Source organism: Pteronotus mesoamericanus, unplaced genomic scaffold (assembly GCF_021234165.1).
Source record: "Pteronotus mesoamericanus isolate MK-2021 breed Mesoamerican mustached bat unplaced genomic scaffold, CSHL_Meso_final scaffold_125, whole genome shotgun sequence".
Taxonomy (NCBI): domain Eukaryota; kingdom Metazoa; phylum Chordata; class Mammalia; order Chiroptera; family Mormoopidae; genus Pteronotus; species Pteronotus mesoamericanus.
Window position 1 is genome coordinate 7,024,799 of NW_026555304.1, and position 24,233 is coordinate 7,049,031.

At 45.5% G+C, this 24,233-nt stretch overlaps 1 protein-coding gene across 10 annotated transcripts in view; it reads left to right on the top strand.

The window, feature by feature from the left end:
- Positions 1–20,986: 20,986 nt before the first annotated feature.
- The window catches only part of SEMA4D (semaphorin 4D), a 121,859-nt gene continuing 118,612 nt past the window's right edge, over positions 20,987–24,233 (top strand). For 5 of the 10 annotated variants that reach the window (XR_008530400.1, XM_054588058.1, XM_054588056.1 and 2 more), the window contains exon 1: positions 20,989–21,174. The gene's annotated coding sequence lies outside the window, so the exon portion shown is untranslated. Of the gene's footprint in view, positions 21,175–24,233 lie in introns of all 10 variants that reach the window. The other 5 variants (XR_008530399.1, XM_054588051.1, XM_054588049.1 and 2 more) reach the window with 2 other exon arrangements.

Below are 24,233 nucleotides of genomic sequence, written 5' to 3' on the forward strand. Positions count from 1 at the left end.
CTCCCAAACAAAACATAAACAAGAGTATTGTGGAACTGAATGATACATTAGATCAAATGGACTTAACTGACATATATAGAACCTTTTGTCCCAAAGAAGCAAAATACACATGCTTTTCAAACGCACATGGAACTTTTACAAAGATAGACCACATGATAGAACACAAAACAAGCCTCAATAAATTTAGGAAAACTGAAATCATAACAAGCATTTTCTTGGACCACAAGGGCTTGAAACTGAAACCAATCTCAAGGAAAAACCTCAAAAACTTTCAAACTCATGGAGACTGAAGAGCACACTATTAAACAATGAATGGGTCAATAATGAGATAAGAGAAGAAATCAGAAAGTTTCTGAAAACAAATGAAAATGAACACACAACAGTCCAAAACCTATGGGACACAGTGATGCAGTCCTGAGAGGGAAGTTCATAGCAACACAGACCTACCTAAGAAAAGATAGCAACATTTCAAATAAATGACCTAACCCTACAACTTCAAGAACCGGAAAAACAACAACAAAGCCCAAAGCAAGTAGAAGGAAGGAAATCATCAAGATCAGTGCAGAAGTGAATGACATAGAGACTAAAAGAACAATTCAAAGGATCAACCAATCCAGGAGCTGGTTCTTTGAAAAGATAAACAAAATTGACAAGCCTTTAAGCAGACTCATCAAGAAGAAAAGGGAGAGGACCCAAATAAATAATATCAGAAATGAAAGGGGAGAAATAACAACTGATAACACAGAAATACAAAGGGTTGTAAGAAATTACTATGAATGATTATATGCCAAGAAATTTGAAAACATGGGTGAAATGGAAAAATTTCTAGAAAAATATAACTTTCCAACACTGAATGAAGAAGAAGCAAAAAGCCTGAACAGAGCAGTAACAGCTGGTTAAACTGAAGCAGTAATAAAAAAAAAAACTCCCTGCACACAAAATCCCTGGACCGGATGGTTTCACAGGAGAATTTTACAAAACATTTAAGGAAAAGCTAATCCCTGTTCTTCTCAGACTCCTCCAAAAAATCCAAGAAGAGGGAAGACTCCCAAACTCTTTTTATGAGGCCAGCATCATCCTAATCCTAGGACTCAGGGAAGACACAACAAAGAAAAAAAAACTACTGGCCCATATCGTTAATGAATATAGACACTAAAATCCTCAACAAAATATTAGCAAACCACATCTGTGGGGGGACCTTGACCCTCAAAGTCCCCTGGAGCCCTGGGTAGAAATAAATCTACCACCACATGATCTGCTTAGGGAGAAAAGGTTTGCCAATCCCGTATAGGAGAAAAACCCTGATCTCCTTTTTCCTTAAGCTTTTATTGAGTTCATCAGGTAAGAGAGCACATGGCATGCATGTACAGCTCATCAATCAATGTCACATAGTATTGATTGATTAAAGAAGAATAGATACTGTTCAGAAGTAACAATTGCAAGAACATAAGGGTCTCTTTAAATCAGGGTCTGTTAGATAGCATGACCCTAGCTGGTCAGGACAACCTTGTGCTTGGAAACTAAACATCCAGTGTATGTTAATTTGATTGCCTAGAAGACATTATTCTTAGCAGGACAGGCTTCAAAGGAAATAATACATTATTTTTCTTCAGGCCTGATTTCCCAGGGGAGCTGCCTGTGCCCACATTGGTTCATGCCTGCCGGCCAGCATTCCTGATTTTCCAGTTGAGGCTTATAGGTCAGATCTTGCTCATGCTGGGCTACAGTCCCAAATACCAAGCAGGACAATTCCCCATACACATCCATCAATATATTACAAAGATCATCCACCATGATCAAGTGGGATTCATCTCAGGGATGCAAAGATAGTTCAATATTTGCAAATCAATAAATGTAATACATCGCATAAGCAAAAAGAAAGACCAAAATCACATGATCACATCAATAGAGGTAGAACAAACATTGGATAAGGTACAGCATCCATTTATAATAAAAACACTCAGCAAAGTGAGAATAAATGGAGCATACCTCAACATAATAAAGACTATATATGAAAAACCTACAACAAATATCATACTCAATGGGCAAAAACCAAAAGTTTTCCCACTAAGATCAGGAACAAGACAAAGTCGTCTGCTTTCACCACTTCCATTCAACAAAGTAATGGAAGTCCTGCCGCAGTAATCAGACAAGAAAAAGAAATCAAAGCCATCCAAATTGTAAAGGAAGAAGTAAAACTATCATTGTTTGCAGATGACATGATAGTGTACATAGAAAACCCCATAGACTCCACCAAAAAACTACTTGACATCATAAGTGAATTTGGCAAAACAGCAGGATACAAAGTCAATATTCAGAAATCAAAGGCCATTTTGTACACCAACAATGAAATAGAAGACGCAGAAATCACGGAAAAAATCTCATTTGCTATAGCAAAAAGAAAAATATAGTGCCTAAGAATAAACTTAACCAAGGAGGTAAAAGACCTGTATGCAGAAAACTATACAACACTGAAGAAAGAAAGTAAGGAAAACACAAATAAATGGAAACACATATACCGTGTTCATGGATTGGAAGAATTAACAGCATCAAAATGTCCATGCTACCAAAAGCAATTTATAGATTCAATGCAATCTCTATTAAAATACCAAAGATGTTTTTCACAGATATAGAACAAACATTTTAAATATTTATATGGAACCATAAATGACCCCAAATAGCTGCAGCAATTTTTAGAAAGAAAAACAAAGTAGGAAGGATCACAATACCTGACATCAAACTATACTACAAGAGTGCTGTAATCAAAAGAGTCTGGTACTGGCATAAGAACAGACACATAGATCAATAGAACAGAATAGAGCCCAGAAATAAAACCATGTTTCTATGGTCAATTAATATTCAACAAAGCGGGCAACAGCATAAAATGGAGTAAAAATAGCCTCTTCAGCATATGGTGTTGGGAGAACTGGACATGCAAAAAATTGAAATTCAACCACCAACTTACACCATACACAAAAATAAACTCAAGATGTATAAAAGACTTAAATATAAGTTGCAACACCTTAAAAGTCTTAGAGGAGAACATTGGCAGGAAACTCTCAGATATCCCACGCAGCAATTTTTTCACTGATATGTCTCCTAAAGCAAGGGACACAGAGGAAAGAATAAACAAATAGAACTTCTGCACGGCTAAAGAAAACATCAGCAAAATGAAAAGGGAATAAACCGCTTGGGAAAATATTTTTACCAATGATATCTTGGACAAGGGTTTTGATCTCCAAAATATATAAAGAACTCGCACAACTCCACTCCAGGAAGACAAACAATCCAATTAAAAAATGGGCAAAGGACTTGAACAGACAGTTCTCCAAGGAGAACATACACAGGGCCCAGAGACATATGAAAGGGTGCTCAGCATCACTAGCCATCAGAGAAATGCAAATTAAAACCACAATGAGATACCACTTTACACGGGTCAGAATGGCCATCATAAACAAATCTACAAACAACAAGTGCTGGCGAGGTTGTAGAGAAAAGGGAACCCTAGTACACTGTTGGTGGGAATGCAGACTGGTACAGCCACTGTGGAAAATAGTTTGGAATTTCCTCAGAAATCTAAAAATGGAACTGCCTTTTGACCCAGTGATTCCACTGCTGGGATTATAACCTATGAATCCCGACACCAATTCAAAAGAACCTATGCACCCCAATCTTCATAGCAGCACAATTTACAATAGCCAAGTGCTGGAAGTAACCTAAGTGCCCATCAGTAAATGAGAGGCTCAAAAAACTATGGTACATTTACACGATGGAATACTACGCAGCGGAAAGAAAGAGCTACTACCCTTCGCAACAGCGTGGATGGAGCTGGAGAGCATTATATAAATGAAGTAAGTCGGGGGTGAAAGACAAATACCAAAAGACCTCACCTGTAAGTGGAACCTAATCAACAAAACAAACAAGCAAGGAAAATATAACCAGCAACATTGAAAGAAAAAGGAAACTAACAGTAATGAAAGGAAAGTTGACGGGGGAGGGGGAATGGGGAAAACAAAGGGAAGGGTCAAATCAAGGAGCTGTATAAAGGACCCATGGACAAAGCCAAAGTAGGAAAGGATTGAGGGTAGGAGTTCGGGGTCGGTCAGGCAGGGAATAGTGGTAGCAGGAAAATGGAGACAAATGTATTTGAATAATAAAAAATAAATAAATAAAACTCTAGAAAATGCAAACTAATTAAAAAAAGGTCAAAACTGTGAGCATTAAAATAGCAATAAATACATGAATATCAACAACTGAATCTAAAAAACAAACTGAGCAAACAAGCAGAAAAGACACAGAATCATAGATACAGAGAGCATTGATTGGAATGGTGGACAGTGGGGAGGGGAGTCTGAGGGAATGGAGGGAAAAGCAGAGATTAAGAAGTTCAATTTGGTAGTTACTGAATAGGCAGAGGGAAGTTAAGAGCAAGTATAAGAAATGGAGTTGCCAAAGAACTTACATGCTTGACCCATGGACATGAACAAAGGAGGGGAGATCACCAGAGTGAGTGGGGGGTACTGAGTGGAGGGGAGGAAAGGGGGAAAAATTGAGACAACTGTAATAGCATACTCAATTAAATAAATAAATAAATAGTAACTATGTGAGAAGACGTTAATTAGCTTGACTACAGTGATTATTTCATATGTATATGTACATCAAATCATTATGTTGTACATCTTAAATATATATAATTTTTATTTTAAAATTTTTTAATTTTAAGACTATAATAAAATGACAGTAGCTCATGTGCAGATTTCAAGGGTATAGGTGGAAAGTCCAAAAATAAGGCATACAAGAATGTCACCAATGTGATACTTCTATATCTAAGCTGTCCCAGAGATTAAATTTGTACAGATGGTGTTATTATCTGCCCTTCAGTGACCCCAGGTCACCAGGGAGATGTAGGTAAAGAGAAGAGATAGCTCTTTGTCTCTTAGGAGTGATGCTCCACACCTGGGCCTCTGCCTCCATGGGCGGGGTGAGGGCAGCAGGAAGGAACAGGACAGGTCAATTCATATTATACAGGAGATCCTGTCTCTGGTGGACCAAATGTAGCCATATATTCTACCTCAAGACAGGGTTAGGGAGCGGGGAGCCCTATGTTCCTACCCCCACCATGGGCTGGCCTCTGACTGTCCCCCTGATAGAGGTAGCCCAAGGCGATGCTTTATGAGAGGCCCAACTGAGACCACCACTGCATGGGAAATCTTGGAGACCCTGTACAGCAAGGGCCCCAAGTACTTCTAGACATGAGGCAAACTCTGAGACATCCACATAGGACATGTCTGGGCCCAGGCGAAAACTAGCAGAATCATGACAAATAATAAATAGCTACTGTTTCCTTCCAGCTGTTTAGGATGACTAACAAAGTTCGAGTCAGTGGTCCATGTTCAGCTGGCCTTGAGTGCACAGGCCTTTCTAGTTTCTTCCAGCAGCTCTGCTCTCTCCAAGCAGGTTCTAGGTGTGGCAGGGCCAGCAGAGGGAGGATGCTGTTCTCTCAGCCAGGTCCCTGGACATGCTAAGATCTTCTCTGCCATGTAGCAACCCCTGTGAGTCCCTGTCACACCCCTGCCTCACTCCACAGCCCTCCAGGGAGCTGGACACCCCAAGAACGCTAGCCAGGGCTGGCATTCACTGCAAACCTCCCAAACAGTTGTCCAGTCAGTAGGCCAGTCACTGTTCCTCGGCCCATGTTCCAGCCCAGGACCTGTCATTTGGGGGAGTCATGACCTAAACTCGGGTGGCTAGAGTGTGACCTCTCACTTACAAATCAGCCCCAGCTAGGCTGGAAACCTGGACAGTGGGATGGGCATCCTCTGGGCATGCTCTATGTTTCTCTCTCTCCCTGTCTTTGTCTCTCTGTCTCTCTGTTTACTGCTGTCTGGTTCTCTCTCTCTCTCTCTCTCTCTCACTCTCTCTCTCTCTCTCTCTCTCCCCCCCTCTCTTTCCTTTTATGGGGGAACGAATTCCTAGGCAGCCCAGAACAACTGGGCACAGGAGGTGACTTAGTTAATAGGTCCCTACTTGGAGCCTTCCTATCTACTATACTTAAATTAGGCTATGGTAGAAATCCTTAAGGGGATATGTTGATTCTCTTGCTGGAGTAGGCCTTTCCATCTGAAGCTCTTCGGCAGGGAGGGGGAGGATCAAAAATGCTTCCTGAACCTTTGTTTTTCTCAATAACCAGCTTAAAATCAACATCCCAAAAGGCACATTTTGGGGTGTCAAAACTTTGTTCCCCTTCCTAGATAGAGGCTGGAAAAAAAAAAAGCTTTGAAGATAGGCCCCACATAACAAGTGTGCATTTCAGAGGGGACCTCCCTGGAAGTACCATTCCTGACCAAGACCAGCCTCCTGGCCTCTGAGGCTGCACTTCCCAACCCCAGGACCCAGCCCACCTGTGTGGTCAGCTCAGGGGTCTTCCAAGAGTCAAAGCCGCTTGAGGCACTTGACCCAGGAAGAAACAGGCATGGGAACCAGGCAGCCTGAGGGCTAGGATGAATTAATTCATGTCAAGGTGAAGACCCAGAGCCTGCAGACTGGGACAGGTGAGATGCCACAAATGGAAAACAGAAGTGAGAAGACAGGTTTTGTTTCCTCTATCCAGTCCCCCCTTCTCGAAGCACTTCTAGAATATCCTTCTCAGACCTGACCAGAACCTGCTTCCAAAGAGACAGTGGTAAGATTCCAGCACAGCCACCCTTAGAAAGAAGCCTGAACCCCAGGATGTGAGCTCATCATGGTGAGGTAGTTGCACCCCTCCTCTGGCTATCCTACTCCCAACTCTTCCAAATCTGAACCCCTCAGTGAGGCCCAGGGCTGCTTCCCAGGCAGCGATCAAAGGGTCTCAGCCCCTCAGTGATGAGTGAAGGAAGACAAATAGAAATGTTCTGAATAAGGGAATCTTGCCTCATGAAGCCAGAAAGAGCAAGTTTCAGAGGCATAGGCAGCAGATCCTCCCAGAGGCAGCCAGGCCTTGGTCTCCTTAGGGCTGGGCGCCAGTCAGTCACTTGGTTCACAGGCAGCGAAGCGAGTGCCTTTGGGGTGATGAAGGCACTAAGAAAAGAGGGGACATAATTCTAACTCAGGCTAACAGTAGTTTCACACAGTTAAATGAAAGCAAGAGTTGGGAATTGAATAATGAAAATAAATGTATAAAACATTCAATGAGTAAGCCCAAAAAGTGTGCTTTTCACAAACCATGGATAAATATTTTCTGCTCTGAAATAGAAGCAGTGCATTACTGCACATTGAAATCAATAAAGGGACAACATTGCATGTGGTCCCATCATGGGGATCTTCTTTGCTTCCAGGACTAGCAGGGGTGGGGGTCAACAGGCACCACTCTCCTACACAGAATGGGGTCCTCGGACAGCCCCACAAGGAAGCCCACCCACTGTCTCTCCTGGAAGTGCGTTGACATAATTTTGTTTTTATCCTTTTCTCTGAGTTGGATTTGTTCCAGAGCAACCTGAGCCACATTCTGTGTCTTTGTTGTATATCTGGGTGCTACTGCACTCTGGAGAAAGATGAGGGGCATGCTAGGCCACAGCCGCTTCCTGCTCAGCTTCCCTCTCCCAGGGCCACTCTGGCCTCCTGTGGCCAACAGCAGGGGGTAGGGGGTGGCGCCTCTGTGTTCAGTGCCATTAGCACATCCACAGGGTGTTTTGCAAACCACTTAAGGAGAAAGGAAACAGCTTCCTGCATAGGAGGAGGAGATTCACACTGCCCATTTTTCATGAAATGCTTTCAAGAACAGGATTTTCTTTCACATTCAGTTGCAAGGCATTTATCACCTTTGAAAGGTCATGCATACTTCAATTTTATCCCCGAGCTAAGAATACTTGTGCTTAAAGAGCAAAGGGCTGCGTGTGAAAAGGTTCTTTTATGAAATATTATTATATTAGAGGGAAAGAATATTAGGGAGTGTTTAGAATTTAATCCTGCTGTGTCTCACCAATCACTCTTGTGTTACTACAGATATCAGAGAAAATAGCATTTTTTGTAACTCAATGTTATTTGCAAAGAGTCCCAATACAGTATTGTACAACAAAACCCTGACCATATTAAGCCTGGCAGAAGCACATTCATTTTCCTTTTTGGGCTATATGATTTACTGCAAGCTCTTGTAACAGTTTGAACAGATTGTGGTAACAGATGGAAAAAATCACCATCTGATTTTGACCTGATGTGAGAAATAGAATTTAATGAACAATAATTAGAGAAGCTACGTACAGCCAGAGAAAGCCATCTCAAAACAGATTCACGTAGGTCGGAAGAGGCGTGAATATAGAATGGTGGGGTGGGGGGGACGCATCAAAGCCCATGGGATATAAACTCTGAAATAGAAAAATGAGCTATTTCAGGGCTTTCTGTCTTTCTAGGAGATTGTGTGCTAATTGGTAGCCTTTCCTGGTGTCACCTATGGTTCCCAAAGAGTATGAGCTGGGCCTATAAACCATTTCCATCTGGGTATGCAGGTTGCCACAATGATATTTCTACTCAGGAGAAAAACATCCAAATCCATGTCATAGTTATTTCAGGGAAAGCAAAAGGACCAAGGCTGGGAGGGGGGTCACAGAAGGGCTTCACTGTGCTGGCAGCCTTTTTTCCATCAGGTAATTTGCTGTATTCTATTGCAATATTTTTGTATGTTTTAAATACTTCATGGTAATATTAAATGTTTTTTTGAATGGCTATTACCCCACTGTGTGGCTCACATAAATGCTGACTTAAAACAGCAGTGTCAATACTTCTGGTTCTGGCCAAGATAGAGGCATAAATAGAAATGCTTTGCTTCCTCACACAACCAAAAAAAGGATAACAACCAATTTAAACACACAAAAAAACCAGAATGGCCAGAAAATCAAACTGCATCAAAGTCTGACAACCAAGGAGTTAAAGAAACATTCATCCAGATGAGTAGGAGGGGCAGAGATGGGAAGTCCGGGCAGAGAGGATGCACAGCAAGACAGTGGACCTCATTGGCAAGGTGGGGCTGACAGACCGGGCAGCCCCACATTTGCACACAGGTAAGCCTGGAGGAACAACTGGGAAGCAAGACAGACTGAATAACCCAGCGTTCCAGTGTAGGGGAAAAAAGCCTCAAAATTTCTGGCTGTAAAAATCTGTGGGGGTTGTGGCGGCAGGAGAAACTCCCAGCTTCACAGGAGGGTCCATTGGAGAGACCCACAGGGTCTCAGAACATACACAAACCCACCCACCCAGGAATCAGCTCCTGAAAGGGCCCAATTTGCTCATGGGTAGTGGGAGAAGGGACTACAAACCAGCTGAGAATTGAGCAAGTGACAGTGTTCCCTCTCTGATCCCTCCTGCACAGACAGTGCCACAACACAGCAAAGAGGGTTGCCCTACCCTGGCCAATACCTAAGGCTCCGCTCCTTACAATGTAACAGGAACGCCGAGACAAAGAAATATGGCCCAAATGAAAGAACAGATCAAAACTCCAGGAAAAATACAACTAAATGATGAAGAGATAGCCAACCTATCAGATGCACAATTCAAAACACCGGTAATCAGGATGCTCACAGAAATGATTGAGTATGGTCACAAAATAGAGGAAAAAGTGAAGGCTATTCAAAGTGAAATAAAGAAAAATATGTGGGGAGCCAACGGTGAAGGGGAGGAAACTGGGACTCAAATCAACAATTTGGAGCAGAAGGAAGAAATAAACATTCGACCAGAACAAAATGAAGAAACAAGAAATCAGAAAGATGAGGAGAGGCTGAGGAACCCCTGGCACAACTTGAAACATTCCAACATCTGAATCATAGGGATGCCAGGAGGGGAAGAGGAAGAGCAAGAAATTGAAACCTTATTTGAACAAATAATGCAGGAAAACTTCCCCAATCTGGCAAAGGAAATAGACTTTCAGGAGGCCCAGGAAGCTCAGAGAGTCCCAGAGAAAGGGAGGGTACACCAAGGCACATCGTAATTGCATTACCCAAGGTTAAAGATAAGGAGAGAACCTTAAAAGCAGCCAGAGAAAAGGAGAGAGTTACCTGCAAAGGAGTGCCCATAAGACTACCAGCGGATTTCTCAAAAGAAACCTTATAGACTAGCAGGGGCTGGAAAGAAGTATTTGAAGTCATGAAAGGTAAGAACCTACGTCCAAGATTACTGTATCCAGCAAAGCTACCATTTAGAATGGAAGGGCAGATAAAGCGTTTCCCAGATAAGGTAAAGTTTAAAAAAGTTCATCATCATCGAGTCCTCATTATATGAAATGTTAAAGGGACTTCTCTAAGGAAAAGAAGATCAAAAGCTATGAACAGTAAAATGACAACAAACTCACAACTATCAACAATTGACATTAAAAACAAAAACTAAGCAAACTAGAACGGGAACAGAATCACAGAAATGGAGATCACATGGACGGTTATCAGAAGGGAAAGGGAGGGGGGACAATGGGGGAAAAGGTACAGGGAATGAGAAGCATAAATGGTAGATACAAAATAGACAGGAGGAGGTTAAGAATAGCACAGGAAGTGGAAAAGCCAAAGACCTTAAATGTACAACCCATGGACATGAACTAAGGGGGTGGGGAATGCAGGAGGGTGAGAGGTTAGGGTGGAAGGGGATAAAGGGGAGAAAACAATTGGGACAACTGTAAGAGCATAATCAATAAAATATACTTTAAAAAATAAAACAATAGTAAAAAAACAGCCGTGTCACACAGAGAACACACTGATGGTTGCCAGTGAGGAGAGTTGGTGGCAGGAATGGGTGAAAAGGTGAACGAGTTAAGAAGTACAAATTTGTAGTTACAAAATAGTCGTGGGAATGTAAAGTACAACATAGAAAACATAGTCGATAATATTGTGGTAAGTATGTATGGTGCCAGGTGGGTAGTGGAAATAACAGGGGACTACTTCGTAAAGTACATGATTGTTCAACCACTATGCTGTACACCTGAAACTAATACAAAATAATATTGAATGTAAACTGTAATTGAAAAAAATGTGTCACTAGTTGACATCAGGTGTCTAAATTTAAGTGATGGTCCTGATGGTATAAATGAATGAGTGGACAGAGCTTCCTAAACTCCTGCAGAATCTCTGAAAAGCCCTTTCAGTGATTGTAGCTCCAGAACCCAGATGGAGAGAGTGGGGACAGAGCCCAGAGGAGGAGGAGAGGAGCTGAGATGTGACCAAGGCCCGGGGAGAGCAATGTTTCTCTGGACTTGCATGAGCTTGGAGCCTGAGTCTTCTCTTTTTAAATTATGACAGAAGGTTGCAACTAAATCAACAAAGCCCAGTTTCACCTGGCAGGCAAATACCTTGAGTCATTAAATACTATTAGTTACATTTAATTTATTTAATTATAAACACAACAGGCATGAGACCATCCATATTATGTCTAAAGAACACAAGGAAACCAAGAACATAAATAGAAGTATCACTGTAAACATAAGTTTAAATATTCTGGGTAACTCAAGGATCAGAAGAGAATGTCATAAATTCTTACCAGCTTCCTCAGGCATTGGAGAAGGTACTGAAACATTAAACAGGACAAACTGATATTGAAAAGATTAAGTGTGTAGGAAAAGTATACTAGTGCATGCAATTAGAAATACATTTTTTTAAATGAAATGCATTAATGGCTGGGTACAGGGATGGATGGATACATGATCACTACCTGATTTTACACCAGTCCAGCAGGTGTCGTAACATGTTAATGGGGAACCCATGGTAAATGTTCGTGTGTTCATAGTTCAATTCTTGCAACGCTTCTGTTTGAAAGTTTTCCTATGAAAATGTTGGGGAAAGGAATAAGCTATCAGGGGAAGGGGAGAAGAGATGACAGTAGCTGAAAGATGTCACTGTGATATCTTTCTAAGTTGGCATCATTCATCTATTATGAGTTACTGTAATGGTTGCCTACATAGTGTCAAACACTGAGCTTGAGTGTGTATCTTTCCCACTCACTTTAGGCAGTGTCATTTGAATGAAATGAAAGGCAAATGCTTGGACATCCTGCCCCTTTACTCCCATTATTCCACCTTCTCTTTTCCTCCATCTACTTGTCCCAACGTTATTTTTCACATTTCGACTTTATTTTGTAATTCATCCACTTAAAAAACAGAATGGCCAGAAAGAACATGGTCATGATCATAAGTCTTTAGTTGTCATTCCCAACAGAATGAGTGACAGAACCCTCCAGGGGAAGGGAAATGTCATCCTGGGCCACCCACTCAGGGCCTCAGAGGAGTACATCCCCAAGGCCATGATACACTCTGTCCTTTATCTTCACTTTTTCCTCTAAGTTGCGCCATCAATGTTTGCTTCATGGTTGCACTGCAACTTTGATATTTTTCTTTTGTTTTCCTGGAATTTCTAATGCTTTTTCTTTCTGAGCATATGTCTCTATCAGAACAGGGATTTTCTGTCTCATTAGTTTGGTGTTGCTCCTTACTTGTGACCCTGTTTCTTCCTGCTTCTCAGAGCTGCTGTCTCCCTCTCTGTTCCTGGTGTGAGGCAGGTCCTGGCCTGTTGTCTTTCTGTCCTGCCTGAACAGCCTCACTCTCCTGGGTTGGATCCCCTTTGCTTAGCTGGCTTCCTCATTTAGATGGGGCAACTGCCCTCCCCACACACACACATGCACATACACATACACAGTGAGCACTGAAGAGACATGTGGTCAGAGCAGAATGCCAGGTTGGAAGACCTGGCTTCCTTCCCTAGCAACTTCAGTGATGGCTGCCCTGGTTCTCAGCACTTTATCCTTAGCCGGTTACTCTCTGGAACTAGTTGGAATCTCTCTCTTCCCTTCTCTGCTATGCCTAAGTATGGGTTTTTAAAAATTCTTGTTGTCATTTTACTCTAGGAAAACTTCATGGATAACTTCCTTAATTTTTAAAAATTGATTTTAGAGAGAGAAAGAGAGAGAGAGAGATTTGTTGTTTCACTTACTTATGCATTCATTGGTTGATTCCTGTATGTGCCGTGACTGGGAATAAAACCGGCAACCTTGGCATATCAGATGATTCTCTAACCAATTGAGCTACCTGGCCAGGGAATGGATAACTTCTTTAATAATTTCCTTTCCTCTGATTTTTCTTCTGTAACTCCTTTTATTCAGATGTTGGTCTTTGTGAATTGACTCTCTAATTTTCTTATTTTTAAAATTTAGCAGGGAACAAGAGATGTGGGGGCAGGTGGGTGTTAAGTTATCTCTCATCCCAAGAAGCCATTAGCAACCATCTAATGCTGATAAACCAGGAAACAAGCCATAGCAGTTTCTGGAAGAGTTATCTTCATAACTCTAATAGAAATTGTTTCTTTGGGGCTTGGAATAAGAGGCAGGGTAAGATTTCTTTTACTGTACTTTTGTGTTGTTGGATTAAATTGTCTTATTTTTTGTACATGTTACTTTGATAGTGGTTTACAATAATTTTTAGAAAGAGGAAGTAAGGCTATGTGTGCACAATGAAGGGTGTCTCTGAGTGAATTGCATAATGAAATTTAATTTCCAGTCCCATTTAGAGAGAGAAAGAGAAATTTATACCAGACTTTTTAAAAGAGAACACCCATACTTGCATATTTGTTTGTGGGGAAGCAAGGCCTAGAAGGAAAAGCAGTAAGATTGTCCCAGAAAGTGAGGGAGGAAGGAGGGTTATTTCATTTTGTTTATTCACTTCTGTTTAGTTTGACTACTTCTGATATTCTTGCATAATAATTTTAAGGCATAATAGATGTAGTTCTACATTATTGGATACTTTCTGCTGAAACCAAGATTTCCACTAGTATCTCCTTCTAAATGTCTTACTTACTCTTGTATTTTGCCTCAATAATAGAAAATTTCACCTTAATTTTGGTTAATCTCAATCTCTGCAAACACACTCTTTTTCAAAATGATTCTGGTTCTATTGAATAAAATGCCAGTGAAGTACTTCAAAAGTGAGCATGAAGCGTTGGGGCGGCCGGGGGTGGGGGGAGTGGTCACTGTGTTTCCCACAGGGATGAAGGCAGCTCCTGGCTGTGGCCAGAAGGTGGTGGGTCTCATGGTTTTATAATGCTTAGACAATGGCCTGATTTGAAATACTTCTTATTTCTGCTAGCCAGTGCAGAGTTCTTAAGGAAGAATCTTTCAGTTATGCTTCTTCATAAAATCTTCTTTCAAAACTAGACCATAAGAGGTGGGTTGCAGTCATTTGTGGGCATGTGGTGATTTCCTCTTTCCTGCTGGAAAATAAATAACACATGTACCCAGGGTTTGGTTAGTACCTGCATGAAACATGACGAAGGATCTTCACTGAAGGGAAAGGCAGGTACACATACTCTTAGTGATGCTGCGAGAAGGAACCTGTCTCATCACCAGGAGGCCTGAGTGACTAAAGTCATGATCAGAGACAAAACCACAGGATAGTACTAAGAGCAATGAGGCCTTCAACTTTTCTCTTTGAAGAATCCAATTCTTGGTGGTCTCTAAATCCCTAATTAATCAGAAGGGAGTCTGGATCACTGAGTTCCCTGTCCCAGGTCCAGCCAACAGGTAATCTGGCAGCTCAGGCAAGTGTGAAAGTGAGGGGACTGTGGTTCCCTGGGCACGTGGCTTACCCACCAAGTTGTCTGATCCATTGCCTGTGTTTGCACAAAGCCTTCTGACATGGCTGTGTGTAGAGAGCACCATTAGAAGTCCCCACAGCAGGGTCCAAATCCTGCCTCAGAAGGATAAACAGTGAAGAGTTAGCATAACCAACCTGACCCTGTTTCCTGTCTGGAAAATGAGGCCAGCACACACTGCCTGCATGTTGGTATGAGGAAGCTCAGGTCCTGCGGTGTCAGGGACCCAACTCCACCTGCCAGCAGCCTCTTGCCCACCAGGAATGCTCCAGTGGGGGCACAGGTTCCAGGAGGCAGGTTCTCTAGAGAGTTGAGTCACCACCATTTTAACAACAAAACACTTTCCTTGTTAGCATATTTGTATTTCCTTATTGAACTATAAGTCACAAACACAAAAGTACAAACATACTCATTGTTAGAGGGTTTATAGATTTCATCCTCAATGAATTCTGGTATATGTATCCATTCAGCTAACCACCAGGTAGGTTGATAGCGAATGTGGATAGTGTCCATGGTGACTTCTCTTGTCAGAACCTGCCCAAGATGAAGACATTTGTCTATCAACAAACATTACTGATTACATTTTTCTGTTTATGATTTCATATAGATAGAACATGCAGTGTGGGCTCTTTGTGTCTGAAGTCTTTCAATCAGACAGATATCTAAAAGACTCATCCACTTTGTTGCATGGAGTTCTTTCTTTTTCATTGCTGAGTAGTATTCCACTCTGAATACACTGGGATTCTTTGCTTCGTTAATGTTGATGTCCACTTGGATTGTTCCTGATTTGTGTTATACTAATAAAGCATTCTTATACGTGTCTTTTGGCAAACAAGTTGTACTTAATTTTGTCAAGTATAGACCTAGAAGAGGAATTGCATGAGCATATGTATTTCAGCTTCATGGTGGTCCTAAATATTTTTCCAAAGCAGCTGCCCCATTTTACACTCCCACCAGCATGTGTGAGAATTCCAGTTGCTCCACATTCTCACCAACACATGATATTTTCAACTTTATATATTCTAGGGGGTAAGTAGTGTTCCACTTACACTTACTATAGCTCTAATTACACTAGAGGGTGTATGGCACTTGCTAAGTGTCCACCCAGATCTACTTTCCCCTTCTTCAATGGAGTAGGCTTTTAACTGAGCCCACGCAGTCACTTGGTGAGCAACTACCTCTCCAAGCCTTCCTGGAAACAACACACAGCCCATGAGTAAGTTCTAGTCAGCAGGATATGACAGGGGCGCTGTGTGTGCTTCCTGGTCTTGCCCTTGAAGCTGTGAGCATGCCCTTCCTCCCTCTAGTCAGGTAAGTGGTAACATCCACTTGGAGGATGCACAGCTGCTTCCAGTCCTGTTCTGACTGTCTGTCTCTGGCAATGTTATATAAGACATAAAAAACTTGTATCTTGGTTGAACCACCATATTTTAGGTCTCTTTATTACAGCAGGAAACCCTGCCCTCAAAGGAATGCACTGTGATTACTCACTCACCCTCTAGTTCTAACACAGCTGAACAAGGTTGTTTTTGTCTACTCAGCACCAATTGCCCACTAAGGAAGTGCTCCTCACCCAGCCCTGAGGTTCTGCGATGTGATTAACTACACCCCACCTCAGGTTTGGGCATGTGGCCCAGGTCTGACAGGTCATGGCTCTCCATACCTGTCACGGTTATGAATTATTGGGATAGCAAGAGACCCAGCCAAGCCAACCAAAGTTCTTCCATGGACTCTCAGTATGACAAGAAAGAATCTTTGTCATCATTTTGGATTGAGGCTGCCAACAACCTTGCGACAGGAGAGAGCGAAAGCAACAGCCAAGTAGAATTAGAGCCAATCAGAGAGGAAGAAGCAGACGTGTCAGCAAGAGAAAGAATTAACAACAGCAGTTCCATCCCTGGATCCAGCTATACCTGTAGCACCTTTAGTTGGGAGTGAGCCAAGAGTTTAAGCTGAACTTCTGTCACTTGCCATGAAGAGTCCTGTCTCTTTCACTAATGCAATAAACATGTTTGAGGGCAATTGCTTACAAGCTGTGTGCTAGATGCTGGTGATCTGAAGTTCTTTCCCTTTAAAATACTAATTCTTAATCAGGATAGACTTTCGACAGTCCATCCAGGTAGAATGGATGGGGAAAAAAATTACTTCCCCTGCCTCCCCCAACAAGTAACCTCTAATTGAAATTAAGCATTTCTTTCAAGTACAGATGTAGGTGACAAAACACAGTGTCATGTTAGCCAAATGTGCCACCTATCCCAGCAGAAATCACAAATGTCTTCACATCACATCTTAAAACACCAGGCAGCCTATCGCAACTTCAAAATTACTAGTTATTAGACCTGCTGCTAGAGTATGTTATTAAATGTGTAAATAAAGCAAATAGATCACAGTTTAAAATATTTTGATATCTGATTTCAATATCATAGGGTTTTTTTCTAATCCTGTATTTTATGTTATGTATTTAAAAGCATTATACTGAAAAGAGGTCAGCAGGCTTCACCAAGCTCTAGAAACTCACTGTGAAGGCCACACCAAAAAGAAAGATACAGAGAAACAACTACAGGGGGCCTTGGTGCAGGCTGTAATTGAGAGATGTGAGAGGTGACATCACAGAAGGAGGAGATCCTCCGCTAGGCTGAGATGTGTGACTGGGGCTGGAGAAATGATGCCAGGCTGAGTAGGGTCTATAACATCTGATGGACATTTGCAAAGGTAGGGGGCACAGGGAAGCAGGGTGGCTCTGTAGCAGGCAGCACAATGGCTTTTGGGAGTCAGGAAGGCATTGTTGGTGAGGTCAATGAGGATGCCAGCTCTGATTAAGCTAGTGGTCAGCTGAGGCAGCATGCCAGCATCCCATTCTGCAATCTTGATTTCCACTTTTCCCCCTGTTCCAGGTCGGGTGGTACTCAGCCGCTTTCTCCAGTCCTGCTGTCTGGATTCCTACTCCTGAATATGACAAAGGAGGGCTTGATGAGCCATGCCCTGAGCTCAGTGACATGGAAAGTGATGGGAGGGTACGCAGGAGACTAGATTACGCACTTTCATCAAAGGGAGTTTGCACTTAGTGGTGCGACAGCCAGAATACTGCAGGCAGGCACGCAGAACAATGACAACAGTTCAGCCACTTCATTTATATGCCAGAACAAGGCTTTCAAGAAAAGAGCTGTACATCCACTGGGATCGCAGGAGGGCAGGAGCATAGGAGGGCAGTGGGGGCACATGGACACTTCCTTCTTTAGCTGAAGAAACTGCTCTGCAAATGAGCAAAGAGGTGCCCGGTGAGACCCTAACGGCAGCAGGCGATGGGCCTTTTCTGGGTGGGAGGGCAGTGAGGGGTAGAGAGGCAGTCAGAGCAGCACTGACAGCAGAGGCTTGCTCCCATGCATCCGAAGACTGCTTTGTGGTCACAGTTGAAAGACAGTTCTCCACATCTGGAAGCAATACAGGCTCCCCAGATGTTGCCTCAGCCCCCAGAGTCCATTTCTCCAGAGGCTGTCATTCCCTTTGCCTTGCAGGCCATGCACTAAACTACCTTGGTCTCTGGCTGGAGCTGGGGCCCAGGCTGCACCTTCAGCTGCAGGTGAAATGCAACAGGCCAGCTCTTCTCAAAAACATTCCTCCCTTGCTCAAATACCCTCAATGTGGATGATCTTAAAACTGCTCCCAGCCCACCACACACATGTTCCACCTCACACAGAGGAACAAAGGCCAAGAAATGGTGTCTCCTGTTGTGTCCACTCAGGGGATGGCAGAAGCTGAGTGAAGCCTGTGCCGTCTAAGCCACCACACTGAGTTTCTTTTCATATGGAATTTAAATATCACCTAGGTAGTCACTGTACTCATCTGTACATAGATGGTGTCCACGTGCCGATGGGAGATGCAGAGATACTCCCTAAATGTGATCTAAGGGTCCAAGCACTCAGCATTTCTCAAGAAGCTTGAAGACAAATTGGTTCCTATTGGTCTTTGATATGTTTCAAATTAGCACTGGGGGAATGAGGAGTGGGTGACTCAAGATCACCACCCCTTGTTTGCGGGAGGGAGGTCATTTGGCTAGTCTATGGACATGTTTAAAATGTCCCATAGTAGAATGTAGAACAGTGACAACAAGAATGAAAGACAAACTGGATCACTTTGTGTGACCCGAGCAAGGCCACAGGAAAGGAGGACCTCTTGGGTGCTGGGTGGTGGGAACTGCCATCATGTCATACAATTCTCTCCTGTCTCCTTTACACAAATGAGGAAACAGGCCCGGAGAAGTTTGGGACTGAGTGTCCTGAAGTGGGAAGCATTGGCTCCAGGCCAGGTATGCTAACTAACCTCTTCCTTGTCAGGGTTGTTTGCTCTGCAGAGGGGGTAGGGAGGAGAGCAGGACCTTGCCATATGTGCGGTTTTAAGAAAGCATGGAATGGGTCTGGCAGCTGGGAGAGGTCCCAACTGGCATCCTCCAGCTGTAGGCACCTCCAACAGGCCCTGTGGTAGTTCCAGATCCTGTCTAGACACTGACCCTAAAGGACATACTTCTCCAGGGGTGAATTGATCCTCTGGCAGGCAGATCTGCCAGAAAGGGCTCACAGTGGGCAGAAACCTACTCTCTAATCTAATTTCCACCCATCTGTCCTCCTTCTGCCCTTCCCTGCCTTACATGGTAATCTTTCTTCCAGGATAGTTTTGAAAATATTTGGATTCCACCATTCTGTGCACCACACATCCATTTTCCAGGTTGAAGTATTCGAGTGTGTCAATGGCCTCCCCCTGCCCATGGCCTGCTGGTTGCTGTCCTTAGACACCAAGCAAGAGCACTGTGTTCTAGATGTGTTCAGCAAGTAAACAATGCAGGAGAGCCTCCCACTCCCCAATCTCTGCAATACATTTATCCACAAAAGTAGATAACAGCATCCCTGTTTTTGGCATGGGATGCTGTTAAAACAACCCTGCCCTAATTCCTTTCCATCAAATTTCAATCCAAATAAGATGGGACATAAACTTCACAGGCTCCTCCAGGTGCAAGGGAGCTTGGGAAGGACACCGCCCCCCACTTCCTGTACAGTTCCCCTCACTGAATGCAGACACATGGTGCTGTGGACTCTCAGTGATTCCCCCCTGATGTGCGGCCGACTCTGGAGATGGTCACCCTCTCCTCACCTTGGGGAGGTCAGGATGGGGCTCCTAAGTTTACCTTGGAAGCATCAGAACCAAGACAAAAATAAGTATATCAGATTCCAGGACACATCCACACTCACAGGGCGGGGGCGGGGGGGCAGTGGTGAGTTCCCACCCAACCCTGTCTGCACCTTGTGCACTCACTTCACCATCTTGGTCTTCACCATCTTGGTTTTTGCTCACCCATTGTTGGTTCACTGCTCCTGAGGTCCTAACCCCAGGGAATGGTGGGAGGGTGGTGGTGCTGCCCAGCAGGGAAAGGCAGGAGGCCCCTGAAGGGAACTGAGGCTCTGGGGCCATTATTGATCATTTAGGAACGGCTGCATTTTAAAACTCTTGCTCTGGCTCTTGGCAGCCAGTGGTCATTGGGAAAGCGGCCTCCGGCTCCCACGTGTATCCTGCAGCCCACGGAGTGCTGGCCAGGCATGGTGGGCACGAACCCCAACTCCTGACTCAGGAACTGTGTCCCTTTCTCAGGTCAGTGTCCCTCAGAAGGCCTACCTACCAGACCAGCCATGGCTCCAGGCCCATCGCTTCTCTCTCCCTGTGGAGGCAAGTAGTGTTCTGAGAGCACCCAGGGCCCACAGCCGTGGGTTAGTACAAACGTGTCACCAGGGACTGCACTGGGGAGCCCTTTGCCATGAGGTTTAGAAGATGGTGAACACTTAGTAAACAGTTGGCATAGGGACACAGAGGGGCCTTGGAAAACAAGATTGGAGGAAGCACCTACTTGCCTCACCTGAGAAAATGGCAGGGGGCCTGGTTTGAAATGTTCCGGCCCAGTCAGATTTGCTTAGAAGCAACTGCACAGGTGGCCTGGAGGCCCACATGCTTTGCTCACACATTGGACAGGAGGTCCCCAGCAGAGCTGTACCAGGGCCTGGGGGACCAGAACCTTGGGGATTTGGGGGGCCTGGAAAGGGTGCAATCTGGCAGAGTTCCCAGAAGAGGCAAGTTGGTCCATTAGCAGGTGGTGAGGAGGGATAACTGGGCACTTCATCAGAATTCCTGCTGAATCCAGCAGAGCCTCAGCGTACGTGTAGGCAGCCTCTGAGGGCCTCGGAGCCAGGGAGGAGAGGATCTTAGGAAGGTGAAGAAAGGGGAGGGAAAGAGAGGGTGGGGAAAAGTATAAGAGCGAGGTGGGAAAGACCGGAGAAGCGGAGGAGGGAGGGGAGAGGAGGAAGAGAGAGAGGGGGAGGCGGGCTCGGAGGAGGGGCCTGTGCGCCATCCCGCTCACTCCCTCCTGCGCACTCCGTCCCGCGCCCGCCCCACGCCCCCCCACCCCACCGCGCCCTTGCTATCCGCAGCATCCCTGCACCGCCCCTCCACACCGCCCCTCGGCACCCGGCCTCCGCCTCCGCGTCCGCCGCCATTCCTGCGCCCGGGCTCTCCGGCTCGGCACCACTAGGACGTTCCGCATCAGGTAAGGGCGGGCGAGCAGAGGGAGCGCGCGGCCCAGGCAGGTGCGCCGGGCGGCCGGACCCTCCTTGGACCCCCAAGACTCCTCCCCTCCTGAGCTCCCTCCCGGTCTCAGCTTGCAGGTGGCTCCGCTAGGCTCGGGGGCGCGGGGTTGTGGGGCGCGTAGCAGACCCAGGCCGGGAGCGGGGTCTAGCGCGCTCAGTTTGGGCCCGCCGCGCTCTCGGCTCCCGTCCCCGCCCTGCTCCAGGCATTGCGGCCCCACTCCGGCCACTCCGCCCTGGCGGGGCCCAATGTCTTCTATTTCTGTCTCGGAGGCCGCTGCCCTAGACCCGAAGCCGAGCATTCAGACAGGTGGGGCAGGTCGGCCCCCGTGGCGAGTGCTTCAGGCCTTGTCTCCCTTTAGGGTTTTGGCTGAGTGATTCTAGAACAGCCAGGCAGAATCACCAGCCTTGGCTTGGCTGCACCTGTTGCAGCAGCCTGGTGAGCTGCGGGGAGAGGGAGTGGTGCTGAGTCCGCTGGGGGTTTGCCAGTGCAGATATGCAATGGAGAGTTGGGTCGTGGTCGTCTTGTTCACTTGTTTGATTTAGTATTGGGTGGTGGGGTGCATGGGAGTCCATAGGTGGGTAGTTCACTGAAAATGAGGCCTGTAGTTGAGGGCTGGGCCTTACTTTCTGGAGTGTGTGCCACATGAATTGGCCCAGCTTTTGTTTTGTAAACCTGCCTTTACATGGAGCACATCCCAGGCCTTCGTGGCCAGGCGGGACCTGCGGCCTGTGGCCAAGCAGCTGGCCCTCTTGTTCTGAGTCTTTTCAAATCCATTAGTTGCCACCGAGTTGAAGGTCCCAGGGGGTGAAGTGACATCGCTGGCCTGCACCTCATATCTGCCCCAGGCCCGGGGCCTGCCTGCTGGCTGCCTGGGTGCCGTTATTCGGGAGTGATTACTGTGTCCCAGAAATAGGCCAACTCAGGCTGCAGCAGCGGGGCCAGGATTCTGGAAGAGATAATGCCCCAATTGTCACTCGAACGGTTGGTGTCTGTGCAAATCGTCTGCAAGAATGAAGAAGAATAAAGCAGGCCTACTCTGAGTAGTCCGGGCACTATGTGCTACCAGGGAGAAAAACTTCAGGAATGAGGGGACACACTAGGCATTTCTGTGAACAGGAACTGTCCCCCTAGGGGGCCAAAGCCTCAGACTGATGATAAGTGTCTGTAGTATACTCCCCAGGTAAATCAAGAAATAAAAACAAATGGCTAGAACTGAGAGGCAGCTCTGCTGGGTCCCTCCTTTTTGGGGTCCCCCCCTTGCAGGGTGTTGCAGGACCTTGAGCTGGCATGGGATGGGGACTAGCTTCCATGATTGGGCTTTACCCTATGTTTGTCTGTGCCCTCTGAAATGGTACCATTGAGTTCCTCTGCTTACCCTGCTGACCAGCACACGTATCTGTTGGAAAATGGAGCCTTGCAGAGACTTCTCCTCTGGGGACTAGGGTGCTCTGGTGGCCTTGCCTGAAGTCCTGGGCTGAAGTGTGGGGTGCAGGACCATGCCTCACAGCATGTCTAGGGGAGAGAGATGAGCCCCACCATGTGAATAATCTAAGGCCAATTTCCTCTCAAGCTCCTTCTCCACGCCAGGCAGAGACGCCTGTGCTTGGGAGTGTACTCTAATGGCTGGCTCTGAGTGAGAGGAGGACAGTTCATCAGTGCCAGCACACAGCAAAATCAATAACACATTGCAAAGATCAATGGTTGTCTCTGTGCTTCTGGAAGGAATCCATCTCTCCTACACTCAGCGTAGACAAGCCCAAGCCTCCCACCCCTTCCTCTGTCCCATTTCTGGTGGTGGGGGAGAGGTGGGTGGGACTGGGATGGTAGTTGCAGAGCCTCCTTCTGACCTATGTCTTGATGTCTTGTGTGGTGAGCCTGGGGCCAGACCTCATGAGACCTCTGTCTCTCGCATGTCCCCAGTGGCACCTGGGTTAGGCGCTTGCAGCTGTACAAGTGAATTGGCTTCCTGATTGTTTCATAATTCATAGCGACTTTTCCCTTCATGCTAAAAATTTGCTTGGTTAAAAGAACTCCTGGGAAGTTGAGGTGGCAGGCAGGGATCCCCATCCCCCACCCCCTAGGCTCTTCTAGGAGCAACAGTGGTGACCTGTTACTTGTCTAAGAGTACAAAGTGGCAGGGGGTGTGGTGAGCCTGGCTGTGTAAAAATGTGCAAATGAATTTGTCATCGGCTAACTGTCGAGGGTTGTCCCTGAGGGGAAGGCTTTGGTCCTTCAAATTCTCCGCTGGTGACAACTGTTTCTCCCTTGACCTTCCACCATTCCAGAAGGTAAAGTACAAGGAAAGTGGCCAAAAAAGTGACAGAGGCATGGTGGGAGGCCCTCTCTTCCTGTTTCTGTTTGCCCTGGCTGTCTTTGGGCGAGTCTCGGGGCGTCACCAAGAGTGGGCAGGTCGGGCTGGCTCCTCTGCACTGGAGATGGCACGACTCACAGCCATGTCCAGCCTGCCTGCCGTCAGGCCCTGCCTAGAGCTAGGGTGGTGATTTTGCCACTCCAGTTAAGGTCCTCCTTGGGATCAGGAAACTGGCTGATCCCAGTTCCTTGGAGTGGGTCATTTTCCTGCTTGCCTGACCTTCCTGTATGCAGGCCTGGCCCGGCTCCCTGATGCCGCCCCTGGGCACTCCAGCAGCCCCCATGCCATGCCCCCACCTACACACCTGTGGAGCCTTTGCCTGGTGGGACAGGCTCTCTTATTTGGCTTAAAAATCTCAGATGCCTGTGAAAGCAGAGGCTGCACCCCCTCCTGGATCCCATGTTAGCAGCACCCCAGGATTGTAGGTTTTGAATGAAATGCAGTCAGATCAGCATTTCCAAGAATCACTCCTTTCAAAAATCACGGTGTTTATGGACATTTTTGGGGATGATTTTAAAGAATGATCATATTCCTTAACAGCACTGTGGTTTTGTTAAGATCATTACCTTTTAGCAAAGATAGTGGAGTATTTGCAGAGGAAATGATACTGTGTTTGGAATCTGTCCAGGCACAGGTCGTTGCTGGGT